This window comes from Lycium barbarum, chromosome 7, assembly GCF_019175385.1.
Source record: "Lycium barbarum isolate Lr01 chromosome 7, ASM1917538v2, whole genome shotgun sequence".
NCBI classification, from domain to species: Eukaryota; Viridiplantae; Streptophyta; class Magnoliopsida; order Solanales; family Solanaceae; genus Lycium; species Lycium barbarum.
The window spans coordinates 105,334,179-105,340,178 of record NC_083343.1 but is presented as its reverse complement, the minus strand read 5'-3'; positions in this window follow the sequence as shown (position 1 = coordinate 105,340,178).

Below are 6,000 nucleotides of genomic sequence, written 5' to 3'. Positions count from 1 at the left end.
TATCTAACCTGATTTCCAGCCACAATAATATGTATATAATACTTTAAAACAGTCCAACAGCACAAGAACAACATACCTATGATTTTCAGAAAATCAGACAGCCTTCCCCTATATCTTTTACCTCTTTCCTATTCAAACCAACACCAAAAACAACAAGAGCAACATCAATAATAGAATATCCAAGTTATTCAATCAATTTCCATACATAAAATACCACAAGAATAACTTCAAAACAGTTCAGCCACCAACGCCATCACAACTACGATTTCTGAGATTTATTTCACAGGTTTTCAACCGTACAAGTTAGTCACGACTTCTATAAGCTCAAATAGATGGAGGAGAGACATATTGTTACCTTTAATGAGCTTGCTTCACCTCTAATAATCCTCTAAACCCAGAAACAACAACAAGAACTCAAGCTTCAACTTGCATCCAACACCTTAAGAGTGCTTCTTCTTGCTCTCTTGGAACTCTTGAGACACAACTTGGGTGAAACCCTATTGTTTTGGCTTAGGGTCTTTATGATCTGACTTGGGAAGATCTTGGGAGGTTGTGGACGAAATTTCAAGTGAAAAAGAGTTGAAATGACCCTTAAAACGTATATAAAGCCACACAAGGTCGGACACCGCCTATGTGGGTCCCTAAACCAGCTGCCTGCACGGTCTTGTGAAAACGTGAATATATCTCTACTCTGACATCGTATTGTCAAACAATTTTATGCATTAGAAACTAGACTCGTAGAGCTTCAATCTTATAGGTGGATCACCCAGTAAATCCAAGTATATTGGGAGAAAAGCTCAGTGATATCTGACCCAAATTTAAGCAAACTTATGAACTTAATTTGTGACGACTTTTATTTTACAACTCACTTGACTTCAAAACTTAACACACGACTATCATACGACTAAAATACCTCATGAAATGACCTTCTTAGCATGATAAGCACCCCTAGTCTTACCCCAAAAGTACGGGCTATAATATTCTCAAACTTGTCGATTTTCGATGAAACTTATTCTTTCTGATTCATTTGACGTCCAACCTTCCCAACACTTACCAAACATGATTATAAACTCTCATATACATAGGATGATCATGTATAATCTCTTATGACCTTAACGAAAATTTTGGTTTCTCAATCAACGTCGATTAACTCACAATGAAACTCAATCTATAAAAGTACAGGGTGTAACAAGACAGCTGTGGAGTTGTCCTGATTTGCAGCAGAAATTCTTCTTCCAGGAACTCTAGTAAAGCTATTATACGTAGATACAAATGTCTGATGTGAGTGGTAGCTCGAGCAATATGCATAGGCCCAAGGATGTACAGATGTTAATGAGGGCCATAAAGGACCTGGTGGAGGTACAAGTGTCGAAGCACAGCAAGGAATCATTAGGGAGCATAGGAGCAGTAGAAATGGGACACCGCGTAGACTGCCTAGAGAGGAGAGAAGTGGAGACATCCCACAAGCCCACGAAACAGAGCAACCACACAAGCGCATGTTCGGAAGAACAGGTCGAGTGCAATCTCAACTTAACGGGCAATAACCTCCTCAAAGGGAAGGTTCCTTAACGAGTGACATATTGATGGCCACGCTCAAGGCACAGGACGAGAGGATGGAACGCATGGAAAAGGCCATGACTACCATGGCTAAACACTCTAGGGCACGGACCCCAGCATCAAATCAGGACCCGGATAAAATCCCTACGACCCTATAAACCGAAAAGGCCGAGGCGGCGAAAGAATGGTTGGATGCATTAACCGATGGACTCCTTAGAGTTAAAAGGGAAATGAATGAATGAATGAACCAAATCCCGAGAGCCCCATTTGTGATAAAAGGCACGGGAGTAAGAAAGTATGGTATACTTTCGTACCCGAAGAGCGCAGCCCCTGCACCCTTTCCCAGGAAGTTCATAATGAAATTTGAAGCAGTCATCACTGGGAACGACCTCAAACTACATTAGATCGAATTAATCATGCTAAAGAAGTTTAATCAGACACTCATAAAGGGAGCACTCTTCTGGTGTAACACCCCGTAAATTCGAGTTAGATGTAAATGTGTAAAACTAATAATAAGATTATATTTTAGCTATATAAATCCAATAGGGATGTATTTGGGTGATAAACAGTCGTTTTGAAGTCAAACAAAATAGTGAAGTTGGTAAGAGTTCTCAAACTCGTCCAAATTGCGGTAGGTCTGACTTCTAAGCCAACTTTGTGAAAATTTGCTGGGAATTTGGAAAACATCCTTCACGAAAGTTGTATTTATTTGAAATACCTTTCTACTGGTAGGTCTCAAAGATACAACAGAGCTTTGTGCTAAGAGTTACGCCAATTTTACTGAACATCATTAATGCAGTGTAAAATTTAGGTGTGCGTGGCGCCCTGGGCGTTTCTTTGGGTGGCGCCCCAGGCCAAGTTTCCAGGAAACTCAAAATTTTGACACCAGAAAAATAGATACACTGTGCAGGTCACCCCGGGCGACGCACTAGGCCATTTTATGCCTGAAGCAATTTTTCCCGAATTTTTTTAAAAGCCTAACATTGTTATATTCTTTCCCACTTCGTTTTGACCGACTTTTTAAGAGGAAACAACCCTAAAACTTTCCCAAAATATATAAGGTATGCTCTTGATCAATTCCCATAATTTCAACATCAATCTAACATCAAATTACAACTAGTGTATCCTTCAAACCATAGATTCTTGAAAACTGAAGAAAGAGATGTTGAATGAGACTTTGGGAAACTTCTTAAAGGTATGTTCTACGATTCTTACTGAGGTTATTGAGAGGGATAGGAATACTATAAGGTATTAGAAACAATTATAATGGCGATTCATGGGGATTCAAGAACACGTTTTTGGGCACAAAAAGCCCTAATTTTGCGATAAGGGTGGGAACTCTTCGAATTTGGTTAAAGTTCTGAACTTTGTCATTATTAACCTATTGTAGAGTGATTGTTGAACCCTGAAAATTCTGCTGGTACCATTTTAGTGGGATTTAAGGTATGTCTCTTCTTTAAAATCCTTTTTGACTATAAAGTTGATTTGTATGTCTCTTTTTGAGCATACTCTTTCGAACGATTTTTATGAACTCTTTGGTTGTGGTTTGTGTCCGTGAGGGATAAGCTCACATTAAACCTTGTTTATACTCTATAATAAATATGTACTCATGATTGTCTTCCTCTCTCAAGGATGATTGAGATATAAAGCTTTAGTATTTGAACTTGAATTACCCTATAAGGGATGTTTAAACTTGATTATTGAAAAGCTTGACTGTCTCCTGTGAGTGCTCTATAATGGATTGTGTTGAACTTGAAACTTGTTTAAAGAAGTGAACCCGATATCCAAAATTGAAATGACTTGGTGTAACCCCATAATGGGATGATGAACATAATCCTTAATGAATACTGTGACTATTATGATATGACTTGTGATTCGGCTTCCATTCCATGATTTTAATGATTCAGCTTCTATGCTAGGATTGTGATTCGGCTCTTTTGCCATGATTTATATTATTTGTGTTTGGCCTAGATACTCGGGAGGAAGGGTAGTCACTATGGATCCTAGTGGGGTTAGCCTAGCCATTCATAAGAAAGAGTGGCCATCGAGGATTCACAATCCCGGTGTGGTCTCTGCCTAGCTATTCGGGAGGAAGGGTAGTCATTGGGGTTGATAACCTCGATGTGGTGCTTCTATGCGGTTTAGGGAAACTTAAATAGTCGTCCCTTCGTTATGTTGATTTGGGCCTGTATCGGCATATGTTATACTTTGGTTGCCTGTGAGTGGCTTGTTGATGATCTTAAATTCATGATTGAAAGATTTAAATGTGATAAACAACATAACGAGCTAAAATTGATTTATTTCTTCTTTAGCGGTTTTCATTAATGGTGTTACTAAAGTTGTTGATTTATTCTATCTCTGAATTTAAACTGCCTTTATTGACACCGTTTTACTGATCCTTATTATATTGTTGTGTTATATTAACTATTGTCCCGGAGATACTCACTGAGTACCCAGTAGTCAGGCACACCATTATTATTTTTTATGGTGTGTTAGGTAACGTTGAGGAGCAAGTTTATGATACGCGCACAGATTAAGAGAGCCTTCTACTTTCTGGACTATTTGGTGAGCCCACGTGCTTGTTCGTGGGGCACCATCCTATCTTAGTTATTATTTTAGTTTCCGAGCTGCGTCCCAAATTTAGATGATGTTTTATTTATCATTTTAGAGGCTCCATAGATAGACGTTATTTCTGTGACTAGTTGTTGAAGTCATTGCTTGACTCTTTAGGTGTTGCTACATTTTATAACGATACATTTATGACAAACTTCTGCTGATTTTATTATTTGATGGTGATCATGAGTTAGTTAGCTATTTATCACGTATTGATATAACTGTTGAAAAATAATCAAAAAATACTTGGCGTTTATTGATTTTATAAGGTGCTTCTGGTGTTTTTCATAGCATCGGATGCCTGTTTTGCCTAGGGTGGGTTTTGAGGCGTGACATCTGGTATACTCATTTGCCCAAAAATTCTATTGACTCTTTTGCTACTCTTGCAAATGCTTTCGTCTAAGCTGGTGCGGTAGCATTAAGGGTCGAAACACATAAGCAAGACATGTTCGCTATAAAGTAGCGGGGGGACGAGATGCTTCGAGGGTTATAGATAGGTTTCAAAAGTAGAGAATGTTGTTGCCAGATATCCCGGAGGACTGGGTCGCCGCTGCCATCGCGGATAGTTTGAACCCGGGAAGCTCAGACGCGTCCAAGAAATTAAAAGAAAGTTTGAGGGAATTTTCAGCCAAAACATAGAGCGAAATAAACCTCAGATATACGGCCAAAATATGCATAGAAGATCAGAAGGCAACTGTTTCGATAGAAGTAGGCAGCCCACCTGGGAAAGAGACCGCACCCTAGTTTTAAAGCAAACAACGCAAATCATCGGGGATGGTTCGAGTCATATGAAGCCTGCAGGCCGTTAGGCAAAGATTTCAATACGGGAACCAACGGGAATGGCCGGGGCCTCCTCCATAGAGGTGCCCCGCACCCTTCAGGATGGACTTCAAAAGGGGTTAGACCCCCGAAGTTCTTAGATCATAATTCTGCATAAACGCCATGGATCTTGTCACAGTAATGGGAACGATGAAAGAGGCTAAGTTCCTAGAGAAGATTCGGGCCAACCCGGATAAAAGGAACACCGGCTTATGGTGTCACTTCCACAGCACCCACGGGCATACGACAGAAGGTTGCACAAACCTAAGGGTCGAGGTGACCCAGCTTATGCAAGCCAGGCACCTCAAAGAGTATATCAGTGACCAGACCAAACTCAACTTAAGCAGGAATCATGGGCAGAAGCCGGACAAGGCGCCCCAATTTACTCATACAATCAACATAATATTCGGGAGGGTAGGGGAGGGGGGAAGGAGGGAACGGTGAACAAGATAACTTACACAATACTCCGAAAATACAAAATTTCATTCACAACTAAGAGTCATAATTGGGGCCTCACTGAGAGCAAGAACATGTCCTTTACCAACAGTAACCGCACGGGACTCATTCCTTTTCACATTGATGCCCTGGTAATATCTATTCAAATTAAAAATTCTTTTATTAAGCGTGTGTTGATTGATCCAGGAAGTTCAGGAAGCATTATCCAGCAACACGTTCATCCTTACAACTAAAATATTGGCCGGGTTTAATATGGCTAGTGAATTGACCTGGGCAGAGATTGAGCTATCAGTTCACACTGATGGCATGAAACAGGATATGACCTTCGACGTCATAAGCGATGACATATCTTATAATGTCACACTAGGAAGGCCGTGGATCCACTCAATGCGGGTGGTCCCTTCCATTTTTTATCAAAAGGTCAAGTTCCCCTAGTCCCTTAGGATAGGGGAAATCAAGGGAGACCAAGGCGTAGCCCGTGAAATGGAAATCATGGCGGTAACGGTAACTAAAAAGGACAAAATCTCCAAATAGCAATTACAGGTACCGAGATTA